Below are 14,882 nucleotides of genomic sequence, written 5' to 3'. Positions count from 1 at the left end.
CCTGTGTCAGGTGCCGTGTTTGAGATCCGCTTACTACCTGCAGAGAGCTTACAGTCTGGCAAGGCACGTAAAGCGTGTACAAAAAATCCGCAGTGAGTGACACGTAAAGGTGTGCAAAGCATAAGGTGTCTGCTAATACAGCTATCACCAATGATCATAACTCCTTTCTGCGCTTTTAACTTTATGTATCTAAGCATCCTATGATACCTTCTCCGCTCTTGTCTTTTTCAACTGATTTTTACAAAATTTCACCCTGTTTTCTGTTTCTAAAACACTTCTAGGTACATGGTCACATGTTCTGTGCAGTAGTGATTATTGTTACTGATGGAGAATCTGAGATCAGAAAGGGGATCTGTGGAATTAGGTAAATTCAGGTTAAGGAATGCATAGTTGATTCTTTTACCACGGAACTAAGCTCTGTATATTCATCCATAGAGCCTAATATACAGACAGATCATGTGCTTATTCATACTTGCTCTCTCTGCCTAGAATATTCTCTCCTCCCGTCATCACATTCATTCCCCTGTATCATTCAGGTCTTGGCTCAGATGTCCTCAGAGAATCTCTCTGTACACCAGATCTCAACAGCTCACTCTCCCCACCCCCTGCCTCATTCCCAAGCCTGGTCCTATCCTGGGCACTCTTTATAGGTTTCTTTAATGGAATCCCCTTCCCTGTGTACTTTGTAAATTATTACTTATTCAAGGCTGAGGGCAAACCTTGCCTTTTCTTAAGGACTACCCCAGAGTATGTTTTTGTTTGTTTGTTTTTAACTAATTAATTTGGCAACTCTTCTAGCACTACCTTATAATATCTATTATCCTGAATTATGTATGTGTGTTATCTTACAAATTAGGATGTAAGCTACTTGAGAGGGAATTTAATGCATACCTTCCCTCCTACAAATAGTATGCATAAGTAAATGTTTTGATCAACCTTTACAATATAGAGTTTACTCCGTTTATAAGCTAACACTGGCATTTATATTCGGTCTACCTTTATTTCCCTCATTTTTATCTTAAGGAAATATGTGCCTAACTATATTCAGTAAACCCAAACATTTTGTTACAATATCTTTATTGCATTGGTCAGGGGGAAAAGAAGACTAAAATATTAGAGGTTCAGCAAATTTGTGAGTAATAGTCATCTTGACAGATCTTGATCTGTGCCTTCATATTGGGATCCTAAGAAAACTGTTCTTTTCCCACTTCTGTCACCGGTTCTCCGTGTGACTTTGGGTAAATAACGTAACCTCTTCCAAGGATCAATTTCAGTGGAAAGGTATCAAATGAAATCATCTCTAAGGTTCAGTGATTTCTGAGTGAATAATGTGCATTTAGCTTTTTACTGAGTCCACTTAAACTTTATTCCATTGTAAAACTTAACTTTTCAAAACTTTAGTAAATAACTCCATGATTCGACCAGTTACTCAAGAAAGAAACCTTGATTTTTCTTTTCCTTCAATTTTCATGTCCAATCGATTCTATGTTCTACTGATTCTACTTCTAAAATAGAGCTAAAATCCATTTGTTTCTATCTCCATTGTTACCATTGTGGTCTAGCCTGCCATCATGTCTCACCTGCAGTACCGACTAGTTTTCGAGCCTGCAGGAGAAGGGAACGTTGTTTCCTGTGTCCTCCCTGTCGTAAGCACTCCTCGGCTCCGAGTTAACCACTGTGCTGTCCGCGCTCCGGACTAGACAGGGAAGGAAGGAGACCAGCAAGATAGAAAACCTGAAGAGTGATGTGCCACAGACACTAGAGATGCGTGTTTCCGGAAGGGAGACTAGTTAGCAACGTGAATACTCCTGAGAAGTTCTCTAAAATGGGGAGAGAGAATTTAGCATTGCTGGCGGCAGCGTGGTGATACTGCCTCAGTCAGGCGCCAGGGTGAAAGAGAGGAAGGGATGGTAGTGGGCTCACACAGCAATTGGAGGCAAAGCTACTGCGGACTGTTTCTGGGTCGCGGAGTAGAAAAATGGGATGGTAACTAGAGGGTAATACAGGTTCAAAGGACAGATTTTTGTTTGATGTGTAAAGTGGGAGATACTAAAATGTGTCCACTGATGGAATCTGTCCAACATAATTGCGAGAAAGTGTTGACGCAGCAGAGGGGGTAGGTTGTGTGCGCGCGCATGCGCGTGCGTGTGTGCGCACCGCTCTAAAGTGTACCGCAGAGTGGAGGACCCGGTGTCCGTTGTTTCTGGCTGTGTGCCCAGTTACTAGAATAGTGCTTGCCAAAATAGTAGCTACTCTGTAAACTTTCTAATATTTGAATAAATGAATGACGTGAATTCTATTGCCCTTTTTCTCTTAATTCTTCTTACAGCAACCAGGAAGATACTTTAAAAAGTAAATCAAATCATGTCACTGTCCAGCGCAAAGTCTCCCTTTGTTCCAACAGCACTTAGGGTGAAATCCCTGCTCCTCCTGGCCCATAGGACCTGCGTGAGGTGGCACGGGCCTCCGCAACATTCTTGCTCTTGTCAAACGGTTCCAGTGATGCTGGCCTCCTTTCGTTTCCTAAAACTGAAGGACCCCTTCCCACTTTAGGCCTTTCTACATGATTTCTCCCACCAACCCCTTACCTTCAATGACACCTTCTCAGAAAGGCGCGCCCTGACACAGTAGCGGACAGGACCATCTGGGTCCAGGTCCACGCTTACTTGCTGTATGACCTTGAGCAAATTAAGGTCTCAAAGCCTCCCCTCCCCCTCCCTGTAAAGTGGGGACAATAGCAGAATCTATGTTACACCGTTCTTCTGAAGATTAAAGAGTCTCTGAAGCACGTAGGACAGAACACACAGAGGAAGCACTCTGGAAGTGTCACCACCATTACTATCTGAAGTTGAACATTCCCCATTGTTCGTTTTTATTCGCGTTTCCCAGCTCTTTCTTCACAGTATGGATAACGATGGATAATTTGTCAGTCTTTCTCATTACATAGTGACCACTGGGGAAAGCCAGGGTCACGACTGCCTCTCTTCTCCATGCTTTCTTTAGTGTCTACCTCTGTACCTGGCATACAGTTAGCACTCTGTCGTAAGTGCTTATGAGAAGATGCCACCAATCACGTTCTGTTTTGAAACTCCGGTGACCAAATTCGATCACCGGAAGGCCAAACAGAAAGGGCCCACCCAGGTCAGTCACAGCACAACAGCACAGCTTTCTTTTCATACTGCGCTCCCATCAAATGGCACGTGCTATTCTTGTCACTACTTTCTATCAAGGTCTTATCACACTTGATTCTTGGACTTTTATTCATTTAACTATTTAAATCAAACGTTAGTGGAAGACATTAAAGGAAATAACGAGAATAGTTTTAAAAATTGACTCAATGTTTTGAGCACAGAGTAGTTTGTTGAAGTTGAGATGCAGTCTTATAAAATACACCATTGTTTTACGTGCCACTGAGAAAGAAAACAGCGCCATTTTTAACTCCGACACAACTCTATTGTGTGGAACTTTTCATACTTACGGAAAGCCCTTTTAAAAAATCACGTATCACCCTCTTACACACATAAAAAGCAAAATTAGCTGAGATGCTTGTAAAACTTTGTCATATTCAGAGTACAGTGCTTATAATTCACTTTCAACTCAGAATCTCAATGTCCATGTTTTTCTATATAAGGTCAGTCTCTGTAATCCAAGAGCATTAGTGACACATCATTTCATTTTTTTAATAACAAAAAAAATTTTAATGTTTATTTTTGAGACAGAGAGAGAGAGACAGAGTGTGAGCAGGGGAGGAACAGAGAGAGAGGGAGATACAGAATCTGAAGCGGGCTCCATACAGGCTCTGAGCTGTCAGCACAGAGTCCAATGCTGGGCTTGAACCCACGAACCGTCAGATCATGACCTGAGCCGAAGTCACGACTGAACCCCCCGATGCATCATTTCCTAAACGAGTATCCATTGTTATCTCCAGAGTTTTCTTTTAAATCACCAATACCCATTTTCCACATTTTGATGCACATACATATGTAATGACAGGTGTCATGACTGCTACCTGACCAAAAGCAATTATAAGATACCTGTCATTTTCAGATATGTTGAGTGTGAAAAAATGTGTGTCTTAAAATTAGTGAAGTGTCATGCTGAATTTGCAGAATATTTGAAGAAAAAAGTTGCCTTACAGATCTTTGACCAAGAATTGTTTTACAATTAATAATGTTACTAAGTACATGTTATTGCTGAGTTTAACCATTAATATTGATATACCCCATGACAATATTAATTTTCATGATATAATTTACAACAATACAATGTAATTGGGGTGTCCACTTTGCACATGAGGAAGCTAATGCCTCAGAGAGCCTCAATAGAGGTTACTAGAATAGTGATGGGCCATTTAGGACCCTGTTCTTGCAGCTTCTAAATCCTGCGGCTCTTTGTTGTTTGCAAAACACAGTAGGACTGCAAGTACACATTTACTCCAACCAAATTTAAGACATGAAGATTTCAGCTTCTTGGATTTTTCATTCTGGATTGAATTTAATGGCAGGGTTTATCTTTTAACAGCTTCATGAAAGTGGATACCTGTATATGACTCTAATATATTTAAGAATGTGTATTGGGGAATACATGAAAATTTCTGTTAAAGTTTGCTTTTTGTTACCATGTGCAGAAATAATCATTACTTTATACTTCCATCATTGGGTTCAGTTCTTATTTATGAACAATAAACCTCAATAAGTGACTTAATCCAACACAAGAGCCAAATTAAATGCATGTTTTTAATGATAATAAAGTTAATGTTTGTGGTTGGGGTTTCTTAAATTTATTTTCTCAAGACATGTCATTATGCAGAAATACAGTTTTTATCATTTTGAAAGTCTTAAGTTTGGGTACCTTTTAGCTTTTTTGTTTTACATTCAATTTCTTTTAAAAAACTAAGTAACTACTTATACCAAAAAATAAAATGATTTTTCCTTGGCATTTTTTAAGTGTTTTGAACAAGAAGAAAACTGGGATATTAAAATGGTTTCTAAATTGAATTTTTGTCTTTTAAATTTTGTTTTGAAATAATCACATATACATAAAGTTTTAAAAATAGTATAAAGCAATCTCATGTACCCTTCACCCAGTTTTCCCCATGGCTACATCTTACATAATTATTGTCCAATATCAAAATCAGGAATTTGACATTGGGCCACAGTTTGTGTGCAGTTTGATGTCATTTTTTTCACATGGGTACATTCCTGTAACTAATCAAGTTACAGATTATTACAAATCACGATAAAACTCTCCCTTGTGTTAACCCACCCTCCCACCCACACCAGAGTCCTCAGTCCCTGGAAACCACTAATCTATTTTCTATATAATTTTTCATGTCAAGAATATTACAGAAATAGAATCATACAGTATGTGACCTTGTGAGATTGCCTTTGTACACTCATCATAATGCGCTTGCAGTCCATCTAAGTTGTTAATGTATGTCAGTCGTTTGTTTCTTTCTAATACATTCCATGAGATGGACGTACCATCGTTTATATCCTCATGCATATACTGGGCAACACTTTGGATATTTATAGTTTTTGACCATACATGTAAAGCTGCTATGAAAAGCCATATGCAGATTTGTATTTCTCTAGGATAAATGCCCAGATCTATGGATAATATAGTGTATGTTTAGTTCCTCCCCCCACTTTTATTGAGATATAATTGATACATAACATTGTACTAGTTTTAGGTGTACAACATGATAGTTTGATATTTGTATATATTATGAAATGAATACTACAATAAGTTCAGTTAACATCCATCACCTCACATAATTAGAATTTCCTTCTTCTGAAGCTTTTAAGATTTACTTTCATAACAACTTTCAAATACAGAATACGGCGTTGTTACCTGTAGTCAAAATGCTGTACATTAGATCTCCAAAACTTCTTTCTTTTATAGCTGGAAATTTGTATATTTTCACCTCCTTCACTCAGTTCCCCCATCCCCCACCCCCTCTGGCAAACAACATGTTCTCAGTTTCTATGAGTTTTTTTTTCAACATTCCACATACAAGTGACATTATACAGTATTTGTCTTTATTATTTCACTTAGCATAATGCCCTCAAGGTCCATTTGTGCTGTCACAAATGGCAGAATTCCTTCTTTTTTAGGGCTAATATTTGTGTGTGTGTGTGTGTACCTCACGTTTTATTTATCCACTCATCAATCCACAGACATTTGTTTCCTTGTCTTGGTTACTGTGAATAATGCTGCAGTGGGGTGCAGATACCTCTTCAGGAGAGCAATTTAGTTTCCTTTCGATATACACCTAGAAGTTGAATTAGATCATATAGTAGTTCTATTCTAAAATTGTGAGGAATCTCCTGTTTTCTACTATATTGGTTGCACCAATTCACATTCCCACCACAAGTATACAAGATTCCCTTTTCTCCGTATCCTCAATAGCACTTGTTATTTCTTATCTTTTTGACAAAGGCCATACTGACAAGTGTGAGTTTATATCTCGGGATTTTGATTAGCACCTTCCTGATGATTAGTGACATTGAACACCATTTCATGTATCTGTTAGCCATTTGAGTGTCTTTGGAACAAGTTCTGTTCACATTCCCTGCCCATTTTTAATTGGATTATTTGGAGGTTTTTGTGCTATTGAATTCTATAAGTTCCTTATATTTTTTGGATATTAACACTGTCAGATGTGCAGGCTGAGAATATGTTCTCCCAGTCTGTAGGTTGCCTTTTCATTTGGTTGATCACTTCTTTTACTGTGCAGAAGTTTTGCAGTTTGGTGTGGTTTCACTTGTTTATTTTTTGTTGTTGTTGCTTGTGCTTTACATGTCCTATCCAAACAATCACTGCTATTACCAATGTCAAGGAGCTTTTTCCCTAGTTTTCTTTCAGTTTTTTTTTTTTAATTTTTTTTAATGTTTATTTATTTCTGAGACAGAGAGAGACAGACCATGAGTGGGGGAGGGGCAGAGAGAAAGGGAGACACAGAATCCGAAGGAGGCTCCAGGCTCTGAGCTGTCAGCACAGAGCCCCACATGGGGCTCGAACTCACAAACCGTGAGTTCATGACCTGAGCCGAAGTCGGACACTTCACCAGCTGAGTGACCCAGGCGCCCGTTTTCTTTTTTTTAAATTTTAACTTGTTAGTGTTTAGAAATACTACTGATTTTTGTATGTTGATTTTGTATCCTACAACTTTACTCAATTCATTTATTAGTTGCTATAGATATATTTTTTTGGTGTAGTCTTGAAGATTTTCTATATATAAAATGCCATCTGCAAACAAAGACACTTTTTTTTTCCTTTCCAATTCTGATTCCATCTATTTGTTTTTCTTGCCTGATTGCTCTAGCTAGAACTTCTAGTACTCTGTTGAATAGTGGTGACAGTGAACAACCTTCTCTTGGTCCTGATATTAGAGGAAAAGCTTTCACCCTCTCACCATTGACTTTGATGTTAGCTCTGCACTTCTCACATATGGCCTTTAGTATATTGAGAATTCTATGCTCACTTTCCTTCTGTCCCCAGTTAATTGAAAATTTTTATCATGAATGGATGTTGAATTTTGTAATGTTTTTTTTCCTGCGTCTGTTAGGATGATCATATGATTTATATCTTTCCATTAATGTGGTAAATTATTACATTTATTGATTTGCATATGTTAAACCATCCTTGCATTGTAGAGATGAATCCTGATTGATCGTAGTCTATTATCCTTTTAATGTGCTGTTGGATTCAGTTTGCTAGTTATTTTGTTGAGACTTTTTGCATCTGTAGTCATCAGAGATGTTAGCCTGTAGGGTTTTGGTTTTTGGTTTGTTTGTCTTGTTTTTATAGTGGCCTTATAAAATGTGTTTAGAAGTATTCCCTACTCTTTAGCATTTTGGATACTAAAAGGATTGGTATTGATTCCTTTTTAAATGTTTAGTAAAATTCACCCATGAATCATTTGGTCCTGGACTTTCCTTTGTTGGGAGGTTTTTGATTACTGATTCATCTTACAGTAATTAGTTTGTTCAGATTTTCTATTCATGATTCAGACTTGGTAGGTTGTATATTTCTATGAATTTATTTCTTTTGAGATTTTAATTTGTGTATAATAGTACATAGTAGTTTCTTATGATACTTTGCATTTCTGTTGTATCACTTATAATATCTCCTCCTTCATTTATAATTTTATTTGGGTGCTCAACCTCTCTTTAGTTAGGTAAAGGTTTATCAATTTTGTTCATATTTTCATGGAACCAACTCTTATTTTTGTTAGTTTTTCTGTTCTTTTCCTGATTTCTATTTCATTTCTTTCTGCTCTAATTTTTATTATGTCCTTAGTTCTGTTAATTTTGGACTTATTTTGTTATTCCTCATTCTTTGGGATGTAAAATTAGGCTGTTTATTTGGGGTCTTTTTCATGGTATTGTATTTATTGCTATAAATTATGCTCTCAGAACTGCTTTTGCTACATCCCATAAGTTTAGGTATGCTGTATTTTCATTTGTTTCATGATATTCTTTTATTTTCCTTTTAATTTCTTCTCTCATGCCTTGGTTGTTCAGAACTGTGTTTAATTTTCATTTATTTGCTAATTTTCCTTTTTTTCCCATTACTGATACCTGCTTTCATATGATCATTGCTGGAAAACATAGTGTAATTTCTGTCTTCTTAAATTTGCTAAGATTTGTATTATGGCCTAACATTTGCCCTATCCTAGAAAATACTCTGTGTATCTGTCACTTAGGTCCTTTTGGTCTATAGTGTTGTTTAAATCTACTGATTCTCTGTTCGGATGATCTATCCATTATTCAGTGGAATGTTAAAGTCACCAATTATTATATTAATACTGTTTATTTCTGTCCATTCTGTTAGTATTTGCTTCATACACTTAGGTGCTCTGGTATTGGGTGCATAAATATTTACAATTATACATTCCTAATGGATTGACTCCATTATCATTATATAATGACTTTCTTTATCTCTTGACTACTTTTTAGCTTAAAGTCTCTTCTGATATAACATCCCTGCTTTCTTTTGGTTACCATTTGTGTGAAATATCTTTTCCCATTCCTTCACTTTCAGTCTACATGTGTCTTTAAAGCAGCAGTGAGTCTCTTGTAGGCAGCACATCATTGGATCTTATATTTTTATCCATTCAGCCATCCTGTCTTTTGATTGGAGAATTTGATCCATTTATGTTTAATTATTAATAGGTAAAGACTTATTATTGCCATTTTGTTTAGCCATGTTCTGTTTCCTAGATGCTTTGTTGCTTCTTTGTGGTTTGATGACTGTTAGAGCAATATTTTGTCACTTATTTTATTTTATTTTATTTTATTTTATTTTTAATGTTTTATTTATTTTTGAGACAGAGAGAGACAGAGCATGAACAGGGGAGGGTCAGAGAGAGAGGGAGACACAGAATCTGAAGCAGGCTCCAGGCTCTGAGCTGTCAGCACAGAGCCCTACGCGGGGCTCGAACCCACGGACCGTGAGATCATGACCTGAGCTGGATGCTTAACCAACTGAGCCACCCAGGCGCCTCTGTCACTCTTTAATCATAGTCTTTTTGTGACTACTACAGGGTTTTCCTTTTTGGTTACCATGAGGCTTATATAAAAGATATTTATAATGTTCTGTTTTAAGTTGATAACAGTTTTAATAACATAAACGTTAAATTTTTATTTCTCCCCTCACAGTTTAGATTATTAATGTTTCAGTTTATACATATAAATATGCATATATACATGTATTTATGTATTAAAATTTTTTATTTTTAAGTAATCTCTGCATCCAATGTGGGGCTCAAACTCACAACCCTGAGATCAAGTGTCACATGCGCCATTGACTGAGCCAGCCAGGCACCTCATAGTTTACTTATATTTTATGTTGTGTATCCAGTAACAAATTTTTGTAGTTATGATTACTTTTAATGTTTATTTTTTAACTTTTTAATTTAGAGTTGTAGATGAATTGAAATAATTGAGATTAGTTTTCTACATATTCATATGTTTTTATGATGTTAATTAGCATCATTTTATTTGGCACGTGGGTGGCTCAATCAGTTGAGCATCCAACTTCAGTTCAGGTCATGATCTCATGGTTCGTGGGTTCGAGCCCCGCGTTGCACTCTATGTTGACAGCTCGGAGCCTGGAGCCTGCTTCGGAGTCTGTCTCCCTCTCTCTATGCTTCCCCTACTCGTGCTCTGTCTCTCTCTCAAACATAAATAAACATTAAAAAAAAGAGAGAGAACTACCTTTAGTATTTCTTATAAGTCAGGTATATTGATGATGAACTTCCTTTAGTTTGAGAAATTCTTTACGTCTCATTCATTTCTGGAAGACTGCTTCGCCAGCTATACTATGGTCAGCTGACAGTTTTTGTTTCTCCTTCAATATTTTGAATATATCACCCCATTCTCTTCTGGCTGAAAAGTTTCTGAGAAATCTGTGCATAGTCTTATGGGAGGGGAGGAGGTCCCTTGTACGTGATATGTCACTCTTGCTGCTTTCAAAATTCTTTGTCTTTGACTTTTGACAATTATGTCTCCCTGTGTAGCTGTTTAGGGGTTCAACCTATTTGGGTCCTTTGGGCATCATTACTCTGATATCCATTCCTCATGATATCCTTCCTCATGTTTGGGAAGTTTTCAGCCATTATGGTTTTAAAAATATTTCTGTCCTTTTTTCATTCTCTTCTCCTGGGATTCTTATAATGCATATATTGTTCTTTTAGTGGTGTCCACTGAGGCCCACAGGCTTTCTTTACTCTTTTTAATTCTTTCTTCTTTTTGCTATTCTGACTGGATAATTTCAAATGCCCTACTTTATAGTTCACTGATTCTTTTACTTGATGGAGTCTGCTGTTGAAGCGCTCCATTGAATTCTTCATGTCAGTCACTGAATTCTTCAGCTTTAGAATTTCTCTCTCTCTCTCTCTCTCTCTCTCTCTCTCTCTCTCTCTCTCTCTCTCTTTTTTCCTTCCCTCTCTCCCTCTCACTCCCCCTCCGTCCCTTCCTTCCTTTTTTTCCTTCCTCCCCTCATTCCTTTCTTTCTTTTCCTCCCTTCCTTCATTCATGATTTGTTTCTTTGTTGAACGTCTCATTTTATTCATGCATTTCCCTAATATTATTTAGTTATTTGTGTTTTCTTGTAGTCCACTCAACTTCTTTAAGAGGAATATTCTGAATTCTTTGCAGTTTATAGAGCTCCCATTTCCTTAGGGTCAGTTATTGGGGCTTTATTACTTTCATGTAGTGATGTCATTGTTTACCTGATTCTTCATAATCCTTGATTCTTTGTGTTGGGATCTATACATTTGAGTAAGCAGTCTCCTCTTCCACATTTTACAGGTCTTCTCCAAAGACAGTCTTTCACCAGTCAGTTCACCTTGGTTCTGGACTGGTCAGCTGGCAGCATCCTTGGTCAAGTGGGGCTTGCTATCAGGGCTTTCTATTTGGGCAAGGAGGCTGCCTGAGCCCTGAGGTCAGACTTGGTGCCGATGGCTGGAAACTGTTGGTTTCCTGCCCATGCACAGCTGTGGGATGGGCTCTGTGGCTGCATGGATTCTCTGGTTAAACTTCCTACTCAGGCCGACTGGGTGCTACACTCAACAGTTAGGCAGGGCTGCAAAGGTGCTTCCTTGCCTGAGTGGAGTTGTACAACAGGCTCCACAGCCCTTTAGCTTGATGGCCAGGGGCCTGAATCCAGCAGAGAGCTGCTCACCAAACTCCTTGCTCAGACACTACTACCAGCTTTGCTGTGAAGGTGGAAAGAGCTGCTGGCTTGGCTCTCTGCTCACCTGCTGCTGTAAGCTTGGCTACAGGTTGGGCTATACAACTTCCCAGGTGCTCTGGTTAGGCTTGCTTGTTGGGCAGGGCTGGAAACTGTATTCAGTGCGAGGCAGGGCTTCACATTTGGGCCACGTAACAGCCTTCACAGCCAGTTAGGCTCGGTAGTCAGGGACTTCAATCAGGCAAAACACATTGAGCTCTCTGGCCAGACGGGTTCACTAGCTGGGCTCTGCAGACTGGCAGAGATGTTGCTAGGTGCTCCTCTCAAGTGCTGCTGAGCTGGTCAGTTTCTCAGATGCTCTGCTCAGGTTTCTCGGTGAAGCTGGGCTGGGGCCTGCACTCAGCAGTGAGCAGGACTAAGATTTAGCTGTTCTGCCAGGCAGGGTGGCAGGACAGGCTCCGAGGCCAGCAGGACTGGTTGTCGGGGTCTTGAATCAGTCACAACTACACACTGGGTTCCCTGGTCAGATGGGGTCACGATCTTGTGGTTAGCTTAAGAAACAGCCAAATAATTTCCATTATCAACATGTGAATGATATGGTATCTCGGTGCCCTCTCAATCATCTGATGTTACCAATATTTTTTTATTAGCCATTCTAATGGATGGGGTGATATTTCATTGTGGTCTTAATTTTGTATTTCCATGATTAACGATATTAAACATATCTTCATGTGTTCATCTCTTGATTTTCTTTGGTAGAATACCTCTTCCTATCTTTTGCCCCCTTTTTAATTGAATTGTTTGTTTTTTTACTGATGGGTTTTGAGAATTCTTTATATTAATAGATATCAATCTTTTATCAAATTTCATTTGCAACTATTTTCTCCCAGGCTGTAGATGGTCTTTTCATCCTCTTAACAGGATCTTTCACAGAGGAAATGAAACATACTCAGTTTTGATAACATTCAAGTAACATTTTTTCCTGTTTTGTGAAGTGTGCTTTTAATGTCATAGATCTAAAACTCATTGACTAACCCTTTGTCACAAAGATTTTCTCCTATATTCTAAAAGTTTTAGTTTTTACATTTCACATTTAAGCCTATGATCCATTTTGAGTTAATTTTTGTATTAAATGTGATATTTAGATCAAGGTTCACTTTTTTGCCTGTGAATATTCATTTGCTTCAACACTATTTGTTAAGAGATTATCTTTACACTATTGAATTGCTTTTGAGCTGTGTCATAAACTGGTTGATTTTACTTGAATGGGGCTATTTATTAATTATATATTCTGTTCCACTGATCTGTGTGTCAGTCTTTCTCCAATAGCACAGTTTGATTAATGAAGCTATATAATAAGTATTGAAATCAGGTAGACTGACTCTTCCAACATTACTGTTATTTTTCAAAACTGTGTTAGCTGTTTTAATTTCCTTGTCTCTCCATAGAAGTTTTAGAATAATCCATGTCTACAAAAAGATCTTACTGAGATTTTGATAGGAATTGTGTTAAATCTGCACATCAGTATAGGGAGAATTGACACATTTACTATGTTGATTTTTCCAGTTTATGAACATGGTACAATCTGTCCATTTATTTAGGCCTCTTTGGTTTCTTTTGTCAGCATTTTGTAGTCGCAGTGTATAAGTCTTGCACTCGTTTCAGTAGATTTCATATCCAAGTCTTGTCTTTCTTTTCCTTTCCTTTTCCTTTTCCTTTCCTGCTATTGTAAATGGTATTATAATTTAAACTTTGGCTTCCATGTGTTGATTGCTAGTTTATAGAAGAAACACTGATTTTGTATGTTGCTCCTATATCCTGTGGCATTGCTGAACTCCTTTATTAGATGTATGTATATTTTGTAGGTTACTTGGGATTTTCTATGTAGACAATCTTATCATCTGTAAGTATAGAGGCAGTATGTTCCTTTCAAATGTATAAGCCTCTTGTAGAATTTTGTTGCCTCAGTGTGCTGGCAAGGACTGCCAGTACCATGATGAATAGCAAAGGTAAGAGTGGACATACTTGCCATTTTCATTATAGAGCAAAAGCGTTCAGTCTCTTACCATTTAGTATAATGTTAGCTATGGATTTTTTATAGATATCTTTATCAAGTTGAGGAAGTTCTTCTCTGTTCTTTGCTGAAAGGTTTTCTCGTGAATAAAAGTGGGATTTCTCAATGATTTTACTGTGTCAATTGATACAGTTAACATGATTTTTCTTTTTCACTTTGCTTCAACACTGGATTACATTAGTTGATATTTGAATATTGAACCACCCTTACATCCTGGGATAAAACTACTTGGTCTTGGTCTTGTGCATAATTCGTTTTAGATACTGCTGAATTATTTTTCCTGATTGTTAAAAATTTATATATTTATGAGGGATATTGATCTGTGGTTTTGTTTTTCCCTTTCTTTGTTTTTGTATTGTCTTTGTCTGGGGTACCACATTAGTACTGACTTCATAAAATTACTTGGGAAGTGTACCCTCCTCTTCTGTATTCTGGAGGAAATTATATAGATTTGGTATTAACTTTTAAAAAACTTTTGGTGAATTTAATTCCCTTAATAAGAAATTACAGGGCTGTTCAAATTTTATATTTCATCTTGAGTGAGTTGTGGTAATGTGTGGATTTTTGAGGAATTAGTCCATTTCATCTGCCCTACTGAATTATTACATGTAGAGTTGTTTCTAGTATTCCTTTCTTCATCCTTCTGATTAACTTCAAGGTGTGTAGTGATTCCCCTATTGCATTCCTGATATTAGTAATTTATGTCTTCTCTTTTTTGTTCTTTGTCAGTCTTGCTAGAAGTTTGTCTATCTTATCAAACCTTTCAAAGAATAAGTTCTTTATTTCCTTTGCAGTTTTCTATTTTGAATTTTGTAGATTTCTTCTCTTTATCATTTCCTTTAACCTGTCTACATTGAGTTTATTTTGCTCTTCTTTTTGAAGTTTCTTGAGGTTGAAGCAAAAATTATAACTGTCTATGTAAGGGTTATTTAAATCAATTATATAATAAGGATATGAGGGAGAGTAAAGGGAAGTAAAAGAGTGTAAAGCATATACACTTTATACTGACACTGGTAAAATGTTTACACAAGTATTTGTTATATACTATATACACACCATATATAATATATATATATATATGTGTGTGTGTGTACATATGTATATATAC

General features: G+C 37.2%; 1 protein-coding gene across 1 annotated transcript in view; it reads left to right on the top strand.

The window, feature by feature from the left end:
- Window positions 1-14,882, top strand: part of KBTBD3 (kelch repeat and BTB domain containing 3) — a 38,960-nt gene that overhangs the window by 1,000 nt on the left and 23,078 nt on the right. The window lies entirely within an intron of this gene.

The sequence above is a fragment of the Leopardus geoffroyi genome, chromosome D1, assembly GCF_018350155.1.
Source record: "Leopardus geoffroyi isolate Oge1 chromosome D1, O.geoffroyi_Oge1_pat1.0, whole genome shotgun sequence".
NCBI lineage: Eukaryota > Metazoa > Chordata > Mammalia > Carnivora > Felidae > Leopardus > Leopardus geoffroyi.
This window is presented reverse-complemented; position numbering and strand designations above follow the sequence as displayed.